The sequence below is a fragment of the Podarcis bocagei genome (assembly GCF_964188305.1).
Source record: "Podarcis bocagei genome assembly, chromosome: 7".
NCBI classification, from domain to species: Eukaryota; Metazoa; Chordata; class Lepidosauria; order Squamata; family Lacertidae; genus Podarcis; species Podarcis bocagei.
In genome coordinates this window covers 15,333,225-15,347,663 of record NC_138132.1, presented here as the reverse complement: position 1 = coordinate 15,347,663, position 14,439 = coordinate 15,333,225, and the positions used below count along the sequence as shown (strand labels likewise).

The window sequence follows — 14,439 nt, the reverse complement described above, 5'->3', positions numbered from 1 at the left end:
CCAATGCCTGACTCTCACCACTAGGAATAACCCTCACATTGATATGAATTATTGAATTCACAAGGAGGAGATTTATGTTGAACCATAATTACCCATCAATATGAGGCTGGTGTTAGATATGTGAAGGATTATAATAGTTATTTCAACTGGAAAAGCTTCTGAGGCAGTGCAGATAAAGGGAAGTGCCAGAGAAACCAAAACTCCAAAGTATACTTTGAAGAAGTACTATACTATACAAAACTATACAGACTTTTCTGTGAGTAAGACCCATTGAAATCAGTGGCAGTTACATCTAGATAGACAGGTATAGAATTGCACTGTAATCCCTTTGAAATAAATGGTTATTAGTTCAACCAAAAGTGCATAGGAGTGTGCTGAAATCCCTGGGAGTTTGCTCCAATCCTTCCAGCCAAATATATTTATTGGTGAGGGATGGGGTCGAAAATTGAGAAATATCTTTCGCTTTCAAGGAAGGAAGCAGACTTCCTTTGAAACTGGAGGTGGAACATAGATATAGTGGGTTATTTTGCCCTGCCTGAGTTTGTCTAATCCTCTTTTCAAGTAATCTAAGCTGGTGGCCATCACTGCCTCCTACGGAAGTGAGTTCCATGATTGAACTATGAACTGCATAAAATATTATACAGCATATAGCTTCTGAACTACACTAAGCATGCTTCATCCCTACTTTCAACTATCTCAGCTAAAATATTTGTGATATTATGGGGTTAATCATTAAATAGAATACTTTTCTTTTTTCTTTAACTTACTAAACACAAGCAAAATAATTAAGAAACATTAGATTACCTTCTCCAGGACATCGGAAATTTTTGTTAGGTCTAATTGGAGATGAATCTGTGTATGCCACAACGGCCACAAGGATACTCCTGGCCCAGAAATGAAAATCACAGGAGATTCCAACATTGGAAGAATGGTGGAGTAAGATGGTGGAATACGTTGAGTTAGCAAAGCTGACGGGGAAGATCCAGAATCAGTGCGATGAACTGTATCAAAAGGACTGGAGCAAATTTATATTATATATGAAAGAATATTGTAAATATCTGAAAACATTTGTAGCTGTGAGTTGAAAGATTTTGTAATGGCAATATAAGGAACTGATTTACATTTCATAAAGGGAAATATAAAAATAAGAGAGAAGGTAAAAAAGTGGTTATAGAAATGCTAAGAATAAAGTAATTACGTACTGAAGTCAGAAAAAGGGGCGGGAGGAGGTCAATGCTCGGATAGAGCAATGTTTGAGCATATGGATTAATGTATGGATATTGTGATCACAAAACACTGAAAATGTAATAAAAAGTATTTTAAAAAAGAAAAGAAGTGAAGCATAATCTGCATCAGCAAAATTCTTCAACTTAATCATAGAATTGTAGAGTTGGAAGGGACCTCAAGATTGATCTAGTCCAGAGGTCGGCAACCCGCGGCTCCGGAGCCACATGCGGCTCTTTTGCACCTTTGCTGCGGCTTCGCAGATCCTCGGGGACCCTGAGCAGAAAAGCAGAAGCGCCAGAAAGAGGAGGGGGATGGAGCTGGGCAGCCGAGCCGGGCAAAGCAAGGCAGCGGCGGCAGCGGAGCTCGAGAGGCGGCGGCTGCTGGGATGGAGGAGGAGGAGGCGGCGGCGGCCAGAGAAGGGCTGCTGCTGCTGCTGCTGCTGCTTCTGCCGCCGGAGGGAAGTTCTGCCAGGCGGCTTCATGGCTCATAGCTTCCCCCGCCCACCCAGGCCACGCTCTCCTCAGCCCCGCGCGCGAGGCACTTGAGGCGAGGGGGAGAGAGCGCGCGCGCTCGAGATGGCGGGGCGGTATGTGTGTGTGTGTGTGAGAGAGAGAGAGAGAGAGAGAGAGAGAGAGAGAGGTGGCGGTGGTGCTTCAGGATCTCCGTGTCGGCGCCCGCCCGCCCGCTGCGCACTTCCCCTGGAGGCCGGGGGGAAAGAGAGCCAAAGAGAGCCACAGAGCCAGAGCGGCAGGGAGACCGAGCAACCCACCGCCTCACGCCCCCCCCCCCCCCAGGATGCTCCAGATATGGTTTACTTGGGCTCTATGACCAATTTTGACTTGGCTTATGCATGGACTCAAGATAAATGTGTTCCACTTGTTCGTGAAATTACGTTTGAGAATGGAGAGGAATTGACAGAAGAGGGTCTTCCTTTTCTTATACTCTTTCATATGAAAGATGACACAGAAAGTCTAGAGAAGTTCCAGCAGGAAGTTGCACGGCAGTTAATAAGTGAAAAGGGTACGATAAACTTTTTGCATGCTGATTGTGACAAGTTCAGACATCCACTCCTCCACATTCAGAAGACTCCAGCAGACTGTCCTGTTATTGCTATTGACAGTTTTAGGCACATGTATGTCTTCCCAGACTTCAGCGATGTGGCTACTCCAGGTAAACTCAAGCAATTTGTACTAGATTTGCACTCTGGGAAACTGCACAGGGAATTTCACCATGGCCCAGATCCAACTGATGTAGCACCTGGTCAGCCACTTCAAGACATAGTAAGCAGCCCACCTGAAAGTTCATTCCAGAAGCTAGCACCCAGTGGACATAGATACACCTTATTGCGGGAAAAAGATGAACTCTGAAAGCTCGAAACCATCTCATAAGCCTTTCAAAACAGCAGCCGTGACTCCTGTGGGGTGGAAATAGGAAACCTATATTTTCATAAATTCTCTGTGTTTTTATTTTTAATCTTTTTTTTTTCTTTGCTCCCTGCAGTTTGTAAATACGTTAGTGTCATTTTGGACAGCATCTTTCCAAAATTCTTATTTCATCAAACGGTTAAGTAAAACTTTTTTTAAAATCCAAATGAAGGTGTTGACATGGCCAGCAACATGCTGTTAACTTGCACTATCCCATTAACAGGACTTCTAGGTTTCCTTTGGTGTAATCTGACCGCCTTATCCTTTACTTCCACATGAACATCATTTTGTTAATTTGTTTATTGATGGGCTATTCTGGATACTTGGGAGGGAAATAAATTACAAAAATATCTATGTATTAATTTGTATAATGCCCTCTATGCACATGGTGCTTTGCAAAAAATGGATATGAGAGGTACCATACCCCTCTTTGCTATCTGAAATAGACTTAGGGAAAAGAGAGAGAATGGGGGAAGGGGAAGAATGTGTGGTTATTTACATTTGGCTTGTTTTGCGGCTCCCAGTTTTTTTTCCCCCTACGGAAACGGGTCCAAGTGGCTCTTTTTGTCTTAAAGGTTGCAGACCCCTGATCTAGTCCAACCACTGTAATTCCCCCCTTGGGACTCGATCATGAGATTTAGAGTTTCATGCTCTGCTGGCTGAGCTATAGAAAACCCACATCAGCAGTGAAAGCCACAGTTGGATTGACCTAACAGTGGACTAGTCACATTTATGGAAGAGGCTATCAGTGGCAATTAATTTGATGGATATACCATTTCCAGTTGCTGAGGGAGAAGAGGGGGAGTGGGCGATTGCCTTCCTGTTATGATAGTCTTGTACCAATGGACATCTGATCATCCACTCCAAGAAGGATGCTGCTAGACTGCAGGGTTTTTCTTGTATTCTGAAAATGGAGGGTGGGATTTGAAGCAGGGTTAAACAACTACGTAGCTGGATTCAGTTCAAGACAATGTGGCTAAGTCTAGTCATCACTAAACAAATCAGCTGGCTCAAAGTATCCTCTGCCTTTCACAACAATCTGACACAATTAGAACAAGGAGGGGCAATGTTCAGTAAAATTATTTAATCAGCTCTCAGTAATAATCTTAGAGACACTGTATTCTATTAAGTGCCTACCAGTGTGTCCCTGGCACCTTTCAACAGCCCTGAGCTATGTCTAGCTTTGCCAGCTGAGCAGTCACCTGAGGCTTTGATTGCACTTTGATTAGTAGCCTGGAAGAAGAGAAAAAGTATATTGTTCCTTCCAACTCAGTAAGCGAAGGCAAAAACAGAGGAATTGGATCAGAATTATTTTTTCTATTTCTAATGATGAGCATAGTCACATGGCCTCAATTGACTTTGCAGCCTTCTTGGAACAAGTTGCTCATTTGGAGCTGTTTGTGGTCCTGCAGTAACATTACCTTACAGTGGTACCTCTGCTTAAGAACTTAATTCATTCTTATCCTCAGGAGCACTTTCACTAATGGGACCTCCTGCTGCGCGCGATTTCCATTCGCATCCTGGGGCAAAGTTTGCAACCAGGAGCAGCTTTACTGGTTGAAACCTCCATTGCAGCCACGTGCGCTGCAATATGAAGTCAACATTTTAACCACAGCTCATCCTATACTTCGCAGCCTTGCTGGGATGGATCTAGTATCCAGGCTTTTCTCTTCTTTAGAAGAGAAATCCTTAGATTGAGACTGTATTGATGAGGTTTCTTGTAGGTGGCTTCCGGGCTTTGCCATTGCCTTTTTTGGTTCTCAGCTCCTTTATTGGGTGCCATCAGAATTTAAATTTTATATTACCATATTTTTCGCTCCATAGGGCGCACCTGACCATAGGGCCCACCTAGTTTTCAGAGGGGGAAATCAAGGAAAAAAATATGACCCCCCCCCAGCTCTGCGAGCAGCGGACAGGCTGCTGGCAGCCTGTGCGCTTCTCCCAGACCTTCTCCCTGCTTTTGAGGGAGTGGGGGAATTCCCCCATCTCTCGCAAAAGCCCACAGGAGCCACGCACCCTTTAAGGATCGCACGGCTCCTGTCGGCTTTTCTACGAGGAGGGAGAAGGGACTGACGCAGCCAGTCAGTCCCTTGTCCCTCCTCGGGGAAAAGCCCCCAAGAGTGGCCCCGCAAAACCCGTGTGCTATTTAAATGGGCTGCGTGGCTTCTGCTGGCTTTTCTACGAGGTGGGGGAATTCCCCCAACTCTCACAAAACCGGCAGAAGCCGCACGCTCTTTAAAGGATGTGTGGCTCCTGTGGGCTTTTCCACGAGGTGGGAGAAGAGATTGATGCGGCCAGTCAGTCCCTTCTCCTTCTTGGGGAAAAGCCCCCAGGAGCGCACGGAGCTTGTGTGTGGCTCTTGGGGGCTTTTCCCGGCTGCCTCCCCCCTGCATTTGCTCTATAGGATGCACACACATTTCCCCTTGCTTTTTAGGAGGGAAAAAGTGTGTCGTATAGAAGGAAACATACGGTAACTGTATAGAAGAAAAAAATTGAAAAGTGCCTGTTGACAACTAATGAGATTGTGGTGAAATATTTCAGACAATTTCAACAGTGAGCTTTGAATTTCATCATTTTCTCTATGTCTTTATGCCAAAGTGTTGCCTGCAGCACAAACACGTAGCCTATAAATCCCTCCAAGTAAGACTCTATGTGCATCAGTTCTCTTTCTAGAATGATGAAGGCACTCCTGAGCACATGCCTCCTCTTGGCCCTGCTTTCTCCAGGTAAGTGGGAACCAGTAGGCTGGGGAACTTTTACAGTAATAATATTTAGAGGACAGAGGAATCCGGAGAGCTGAATTTAAGAGAGCTATTGTGTTGTAGACATTAGAGGGTCAGACAAGGATCCAGGAGACCAGGGTTCAAATCCCCACTCAGCCACAAAGCTCACTCGGAGAGCCTGGACCAGTCACTAAACCTCAGGTTAACTTACCTCACAGGGTTCTTGTGAGGATAAAATGAGGAGCAGAGAACCATATACACAGCCTTGAGCTGCTTGGAGGCAAGTGGAGAAAACAAATAAATCAAATAAATTAGAAGCCAAGAGCAACTAAAATGGATAGAATTTTAAAATGATATTTGAAATATCCTAGTAACTGAAGGTACTATGTTTAGTAGCCACTGGTAGCCTAATTCTGCATCATTTGCCTAAACCTTTTGTGAGGCCATTCAAGTTGATAGCTTTGTCAGTCTTACGAGACAGGGATCAAAATGTTTGTATTTCCACGTTGTCCATGTCATGCAGAACAGTATGTGCTTCCAGGAAGTCCCCTCTTCCCCCCCCCTTTAACTGTCCTAACCCCCTCCAAAAAACACAAAACATCGTCAACATTTTTCATAGGTGAGTTCCCCTAGCATAGTTTGTAGAACCCTTAAAGACCAACTCTCTTAATCTGGATCTAACCCTGTTCATTTAACTCTGCTTAAAACTGGTTGAAATGCAAAATCTGCTCCCCAACAGGTCTAGTAAGTGATGGGACAGAGTTTTCCTGCAGAGGGTACCCAGTTTCCACAATGCTTTTTTTCATGCCTAAATGATGGGATAAGCCTTCCTCCTGCTCATCTGGCCATTGCTCCTTTATCTAAGCTCATGTCTAAGATTGTAATTGAACAGTAGGGGGGAGGCATTGAAGTGATAGAGTGGATGTGAGGGAAAATGGGCCATTCGACAGGGAGGGTTTACCTCTTGGAAATAATTAAACCAGTGTTCTGGCCAATGGCTTTTACTCATTTCATTTTATTGAAATATCTTGTTAACTTGAACCCCATTTCATTTAAAAGATTTAATTCACTCTCACCTCCTTCTCTGTGTCAAATGAAGGAAACCACAAAACCAAATAATAATAATAATGTTAATGACAATAACAATCCATGAACTAATCTTTTGCTCTTGTCCTCAGCATTGCCTCTGAAGTGCAGAGAGGCATTTAACAGGACTGGACTGACATATGATGGCTATATAAGAACATATTGTAAATTTGGTCAGGATTCCTGTGCTGCCAGTGTTCTGCGTACAAATCTAGGTAAGATTTATCTGTTTTTGTCTTTTGTTTTTGGAATTACTAAATTAGTTGTAAGGAAACTGTGGCACATAAGCTGTAAATGAATGAGAACTCCCATCTGCCTCATCTATGTTGGCCACCAGTCAGAGATGATGGGAGATGTAGTCCAGCAGCATCTGGAAGATCACAGCTTCCCAATCCTGCAGTAAGGAATCACTAACATTTGAAAATGGGGAATTTAAAATCACCTGATCATAAGCATCAGATTTCCATCTTGATGTACATATTCACCCATCCCTTCTTCCCTAGAGTGTGTGGTTGCCATTTTGTGGTTCGCCTCAAGTGCCAAAATACCTTGGGGCTATTCTGGGTGGGATAGTGGTGCTAAGTCTTCTTCCTTGGTGATCACTTGTAGCTGAGTAAGTCTGTCTTACATAAACACGGTTTTAACAATGAGTCCGTAAGTGACTGTGGAGGCCAATTCTGGATCCACACGTCCTTCCACGGTGGGGGCATTGGTTTCCAGATAGGAGTTGATCAAGGTGTGGATTTGCCAAGCATGCCTTCCTGCTAGCATGTTTCTCCCTTGCGTCCTAAGTTCAAGTATCTTCAAAGCCTATGACACCTTTGTTAAAGGCTGTTCTCCAACTGGAGTACTTGCAGGCCAGTGTTTGCCAGTTGTCAGTGTTGAAGCTACATTTTTTTTTTTTTTTTTTTTTTTGCCTTGAGACAGTCTTTAAACCTCTGCCAAGCATTTTGGGTTGGGCAACAGGAGTTCAGGGAAGTACTTTCCCGCCCTGTAAATGGTTATGATCGACTAGCAGAGAGAATGCAGTGTATGGGACATGTATTGTCAGAAGAATAGAAGAAGCCATGATACTTCATGCTGCAGATTGGACCTGAAATGAAGTTCTACATTCATTCCAAATTTAATGCCTTTTACTGTGCGCTGCAACCCCAGAGTCGATCAGAACTGGACATAATGGTCAGGGGTCCCTTTACCTTTACCTTTTATGATCGTAATAAAGCTTTGACAGCTTTGGTTGTATTTTACAAACTACGGTTGCAATCAAAATTATTCACGTCCCATTGCAAATTGGGTTTATTATCAAATTTTACAGACTTCTAGCTGTTTGCATTGAGAAAATCAAACAAAAGCCATTGAAATGGCTCTGCAAAATTGCTGCTTCAAGTGGTTCCCCCAAATTCAGCTGAAAATGCAACTTATACTGCCAAGAACAAGAACATTATTTATTTCGGTTGAAAGACCCACAAAATCATTTTCAAAAGCAAAATAAAAAAGAAATACAGGGAAGATTAAAAGGTGGTCACATTGTTTTATCCACAGTATGTAGGTTTCTATTTCTTATTACTTCTGAGAGGAACTTAGCCAAGGCCAGGGTAGTATCATCTGAGTTATATTGGCTTCTCTACTCTCACTATTATTCAACCCATCCTTGGCAAGCATCTTTTAAATGACTGCAGAAAAATTTGTATTCCACCAGGCTCATACAAGCCATTCAGAATACATCTTTCCATTGGTTAATTGATATCTGTTTCTTTTCTTTTTACAAAGTTTTTATTGTATACTTTATGTATTATGAATGGAATCATTTTGATATTTTTCTTTCAATGATATATAGGTGTGTGTACGTATATATATAAAGTAATAAAGCCAATCACCTTAGATATGCAGAATTTAATAATATTTTGCATGTTGTTTGTTTGAAAAGGTTCTCATTCAGACATTACAGAAAATTGGAACCATTACAATGAACGTGTCTTAGGAGCAATAAACCTCCATATCTAAATATTTATTTCAAATTCTTTTCATAGTGAAATTCCAAGAGCAAATTTTGAATAGATGCTCGCCATCCACAAGCTGTTCCTCAGGTCATTACAGCTTCACTGCAGGGGATGGTAAATTCTTTCAGATGAAGAAGCACTGCTGCAAGACTGACCTGTGTAACAATGCAACTCTCAGCCGTACGTTTCTGCATCAATTTAGAATCATTAACATGTTAGGGTTTTTCACTGAATTTGGCCATGGCCTGGATCCTTAGTCAATCAGCAGTACTTAGAGAATCTGTGCCTCATTCAAATGGGGTGAGACAGCCCCAGGTGGCTACAGGTTGGGTTGAGCAGCTCAGGACTATTAGGGGCTCTCAAGTGATGGAGAGTCAGGCAGGACGGGGAGGCAGTCATGAGGAGAAACTGTGAAAAAGAGGGACCTAGCTAGAGACACGGGTGGCGCTGTGGGTTAAACCACAGAGGCTAGGGCTTGCCGATCAGAAGTTCGACGGTTCAAATCCCGGCAATGGGGTGAGCTCCCGTTGCTCGGTCCCTGCTCCTGCCAACCTAGCAGTTCAAAAGCATGAAGTGCAAGTAGATAAATAGGTACTGCTCCGACGGGAAGGTAAACAGCATTTCTGTGCGCTGATCTGGTTCGCCAGAAGTGGCTTAGTCATGCTGCCAGATGACCCGGAGGCTGGTTGCAGACAAACGCCGGCTCCCTCGGCCAATAAATTGAGATGAACACCGCAACCCCAGAGTCGTCTGCAACTGGACCTAATAGTCAGGGGTCCCTTTACCTTTTACTTGGCAGCTACGTCAGCCAGAGAAGGGATGGGTTGCTTTTCGAACCAGGCCTCTCCTTCTTCCTGCCCCTCAAAGGAGCACCATGCAGGATCAGATCATCCTACTGATAGGTGGGAGGATCTGATCCTGCACAGTGCCAGTGCCCCTAGTCCCAGCCATGTTTTTACTGTATGTTAAGATATGGTTACACATCGCCCCTATATCCAAGTGATGTGAGATTCCATGGGTACCAGGCATGCTGTAACCCAGGCTCTGTGTTTCCTGTGGGACCATAATGCACTCTGGTGTCTTTATCATATATGGTTATGCATAAATATATACAACCTGAGGCCTACAATGAAGACATCCACCAGAATATGTCCTGTCCCTCTCATAGGCACAGCAGCATCCTTGCCTTGACAGTTTGTCTTTTCCTGGGAATGGTCACATTCCTCATATTCTAATAAAACCTAATCCTGGTTTTATTACTACACAGGGAGCAGCTTCCATTCCTTTGTTGTGCTGCTGTGCTAATCTGCTATTTTAATGACCCACTTCCCCAAAACGGTTACCTCAGAAGTAGATTGCTTCTGGTATGAGTCATGTTGATTTATGAGGATTTATATGTCTCTAAAGAAGTGTCAGTTATGTCAGTTTAGGAACTTTACCTACATTATGTAACCAAGTGGATAAGTAAAATAATAAAAATAAAAATTGGGGATAAGAATACAATCTTCAAGATGCCTTTATAACATTCCCTATGCATAATTAGCCGTGAATGATATTTCATGCAATATAATTGGATACCTAGGTGCATGAACAGCTCATAAACAGGTTATGGTCCCTTTAAGATAACATTCAATTTGATGGTCCAAATTAGATGGTTACAACCCACCTATCTTATCCAGGTGTCCTCCTAAATGACCCTTGAACTGTTTCTGGTCAGTCTTTTAATTGACAAAATAAGTACTGACTAAGCTGGCAGTTATTCTTAATTATTATTATTTATTGAATTTATATACTGCCTTGTACCTGCAGGTCTCAGGGAATTCACAGAAAGTGACGGTGGAAGTGCAAAAGACAGCCAGAAACTCTGTACAAAGATAAGGGACTAGGAGTATACCTTTTCATACAGGCTACACCATAATCAATGGCAGGAAAACCTTCTGAGAGATTGAGAAGGGAAGAAAGTTCACACTCCCCCACCCCCCTTTATGTAAAGGTCATTCATCTCAGAGAACAATGGTGACTTTGTCCCATGCTCAGTCCTGAACCCAGATTGTGTCTAGATTATATTTTATCCAAGAGTACTTGCAACTGCCCCACCAAAAGTAAAAGGCCCTAGTGTGGATTCAATTAATACAACACAGAGATACAAAAACAAACGAAGAAATTAACATGCTCACTATACTTTTGATTTTGGCAGTTCCTGATCGCAACATGCTGGCTGAAAATGGTTTGCGTTGCCCATCCTGCTTTTCTAAAGGAACCATAATGTGTAAAAGTGAGAAGACCATCAACTGCCTTGAGAATGAGACCCAGTGTATTCAATTCAAACTACATCTTCTTACCGGTAACATTGCTACTCAGACAAGGAAAAAAGGCCTAGTAATTCTTGGTCATGCAGACTCTCTCCTTGTCTCCTTCTCTCCCTTCCTCCTTTTCCCTTGCATGTTGCACGAACAATGAGAGGGATCATATCTCTCACTGGCCCCACTCTGCACCCTTCCGTATTGTTTTGCCTGCCTGGTCTGTATCCTTTAACTCTCATAATGCCACTTGCTTGTCCAGAAGGAGGATTCAGAGTGAGATGTGTATATAAAATACCCTTCTGAACAAAAGTAAAAAAAGTGCATTGATTGCTTCACCCCAGTTGAATCCGGATCTCTCCACCACTGGGATGCAGTCCAGGACAAAATGTGTCCATCTTGCTCAAAACAAATATTTATTATGTAAAAGGAATGTAATACATTTCCTTAAATTCTGTGACAATGAGCAGTATCTGGTTAACACAGACCATTAGTGTAAAGATTTACAGTTGTGCAAGAGAATTTCCTCTCTCTTTTGCATGTATGTGCTCTGAATCCTCCCGAAATCTGCTCCACAGAATTGGGAAAAACCTCAGAATTCATTTTGGGGATACACAAAAGGAGGAAGAGAGAGAGGATATGTTCCTTTCTACAACCATACATTATTTTGTTGATGTCATGATTTAGCTACATCCGTAAAGATAAAGTGCTTTATATGCATTATAACAATTTGACACCAGATGGCGCTTTGGAGTCCCGTCTTTCATTAACAGGATTTCCTATTACCTCTGGTTAAGGATTTAATTAATTCCGGAGGTCCGTTCTTAACCTGAAACAATTCTTTCAGCATATTTTTCAGGAATAATGCTACATTAAGAGGGAATTTGGAATGAATGGGGGAGGGGCATATGGCTGATTTGCCTCAGGAGGACAGAGGCAATTTCCAGGCCATTTGTGATGCTTCTGCCCTACATGCTTTCTTCTCTTATTTCTGCTTCCCTTTACAGCCTTGGCTTTGCTAGTTTCTCTTTTAAGGGTTGAGTAAGAATTCTGAGGTGAATACCTGATTGGCCCTTGGGATTCGCCTTTTTCACCTGCTTTATGTTTGACGTGTTTAACATGAAAATAGATATGGTAAAATAAAAGGAGGATTCTCTGGATACTTAGATCACAGTGGGGCAATGAGGGAGCCTCAGTTGGCACCCAACCATCCTGAGAGACAATGAAGTGCAACTCCAGCTTTTTTTGCTGCTGAATCACCCTGTTGACTTATGGCAGGTTCACACACTCAAGGTTCAGACACCAAGGTGGGAGTGTTGTTCTCAGATCTTGCTGTGTGGCCATAGCATGTGACTTTTAATATGCCCAGGAGATGGGGGGGGGATAGAATTCCTCCCATTTTATTGCTACTCACCTGCCCACAAGAATTTGATTTGGTTAATCTTATCAATTAGGCCTGTTTTCAAATTCTCTGATTTCATATCTTATAAGTATAAGCTGTTTATTAAAAATCTTTGTGTCTTGAGAGTCCTTTGGGTATGATAGCAATTTTAAATTATATCTGAGCTAACTTTTTTACCTGAACTTCTAATGCTGAAAATTTTGTATATTCATGTTCTTACGAAATTATTATATTTCTCAGATTTCTTAAATATACTCTTTTAAAAACTAACTTATTAAAATTATCATTCACCATCACAGGCACCATCTCCTAGTCCCTGAGTAAAGGACTAATGTCAGCATTTCTCTCCCCCCCCCCCAGGTGGATTACAACCCCACAGTTTCACTTTCCAAGGTTGTGGAACAACAGATTTTTGTGCCTTCGGGAAAAAGGAAAGAAAATTACTCGGAGATGGGAGCTTTATCTTTACTACGACCCAAAAAAGTTGTTACAATGCTTCACGAATCTCACACAAGCCTAAACATGAAGAGTGAATGGGAAAGTGTAGACCTCCTCCTTGTGTAGTTAAGTTTTCATTATGACGATTACAATGCAAAATAAATGGTTATGGAGAATCAAATGCTAGTTCTCAGATCTTTTTCTTTCAGATACAAATGCAATTATCATTTATTGTTTAGCCACACCGATTACGAAAGACCTAATACATAAAACAGAATAAAAACAAAATTAACACATTGCACAACTAAAATTTTTATTAGAATCAGATGATTCCTTAGATAAGAGGTTTCTCCTTTGAAAGATTTAAATTAGGGCATATTTTAAGGCAGAGTTCATTGGAGCTCAGCTCAGGCATCTCTCAGATTAGTGTCATTGCCATTCTAAGAGAACAAGGAACAAGTTCGTGGTGAACTCTGGCACCGGCAAATCTAGAAAAATAGCGCTGATCCCTACAAACCTTTCTCCTTATAAACGTAACTGTAAAGGCAAAACAGATCAATTTTTCAGAGGGGTAAGGGGATTTGTCCCTCAATAAATAGTTAATCATATAACCAATCCATCTCTCAATTGGGAGATTTAAATATTTGAACAAAGCTTCTCTTAAGTCCTCATAGATGGAACAAACCAGTAAGTAGTTGGGTGAATATTCAGGCCTCTTAGGTTTACAAAGGCATACGACATAGGGGATCTGGCAAGAGCAGCCTTCAACTATGACAGAGTTGTAAAAGCTTTCCCCCATTTGGTATTTGTGATGTGCTTACATAGTGAGGGGCCTGAATGGGTACTTTGGCATACAGTGCAGGACTGTCTCCCCCTCCCCCACCATGAGGCAAGGTGAGGCAACCATCTTAGGTGGCTGGGTCCATAGGGGCAGTAGATCTGGTCTCCAAGGAATTCTTTGCCCCTGCTGCTGGCACAGTGGCAACAACAGCCGCACTGTGCTTCTTAAAGACCAGATTTGCCCCTCCCCCACAATCAGGTTGCCTCTTCAGTGGCCTCTTGGGCAATTGGAGGCGCTTCTGGTCTCCTCCTATGCTTGTTTCCTGTGGAGTTCTTTATTCCTCACCCTTTGCATTGTTCCGGATGTCGATCTGCACTTATCTCTTCTTCCCTGGAATGGCGGGGCACTATTTTGTGGTTTGCTTTAGCTGCCAACATGTCTTGGGACAGACTTTCCAAGGAGCACATTTGACCATGAAATGATGCTTCTAAATATGAAATTTCATATGACAAGGTGTCACCTCAATATCTAACACAGTAAGAATATCTCAAGGTCATAATCATCAATAATTTGTAGTATTATCTTATTCCAAGATGGAGGCTCTCTAATGTTAGAAATCTGAATCTCCTTGAAACCTCCATCCCATTTTTAAATTTTATCAATAAATACCTAAGGGAAAGTATATGCATTCTGACCTTCACTGAACACACACCAGATTACATAGGAGGTAACTCCAAGGTGGCAAGGGGTCTTCACCCCCCCCGCCCCATAAAATGCCTGAGGGAGCCGGTCCCTCCCAAAGTTGATGGGCATGGCAACTGGTCTATAGGTCTCTCTTACTTGCCTTCAGACAGGGTGCCATAGACACTGCCCCCCCCCCCACAATTCCTCTGATTGAGCAGCCTGGCAGGATACTTTGTTCATGCATACAACAGGCATCAGTAGTATTAGTATACTACCTCCTGTCTATTGGTTATGCCCCACCCTTCTAGAGTTTGATTAAAGATGTCATATGACACTCCACCCCAAAAGTCCCATCTCAGATGTCCCACCTCCAA

The 14,439-nt window shown here is 42.6% G+C and overlaps 1 protein-coding gene and 1 pseudogene across 4 annotated transcripts in view; both read left to right on the top strand.

Moving 5' to 3' along the window:
• LOC308590518 (phospholipase A2 inhibitor and Ly6/PLAUR domain-containing protein-like) overlaps nucleotides 1-14,439 on the top strand; it is a 151,743-nt gene that overhangs the window by 82,976 nt on the left and 54,328 nt on the right. Inside the window, exons 1-5 of one of the 3 annotated variants that reach the window (XR_014009779.1) lie at nucleotides 5,269-5,377; nucleotides 6,553-6,675; nucleotides 8,491-8,640; nucleotides 10,658-10,804; nucleotides 12,523-12,537. The gene's annotated coding sequence lies outside the window, so the exon portion shown is untranslated. Of the gene's footprint in view, nucleotides 1-5,258; nucleotides 5,378-6,552; nucleotides 6,676-8,490; nucleotides 8,641-10,657; nucleotides 10,805-12,522; nucleotides 12,538-14,439 lie in introns of those variants that run through there. The other 2 variants (XR_014009778.1, XR_014009777.1) reach the window with 2 other exon arrangements.
• LOC308591479 (endoplasmic reticulum resident protein 44 pseudogene) lies at nucleotides 942-3,011 on the top strand (annotated as a pseudogene). The gene is made up of 2 exons: nucleotides 942-1,076; nucleotides 2,022-3,011. The product of its transcript is annotated as an endoplasmic reticulum resident protein 44 pseudogene (transcript).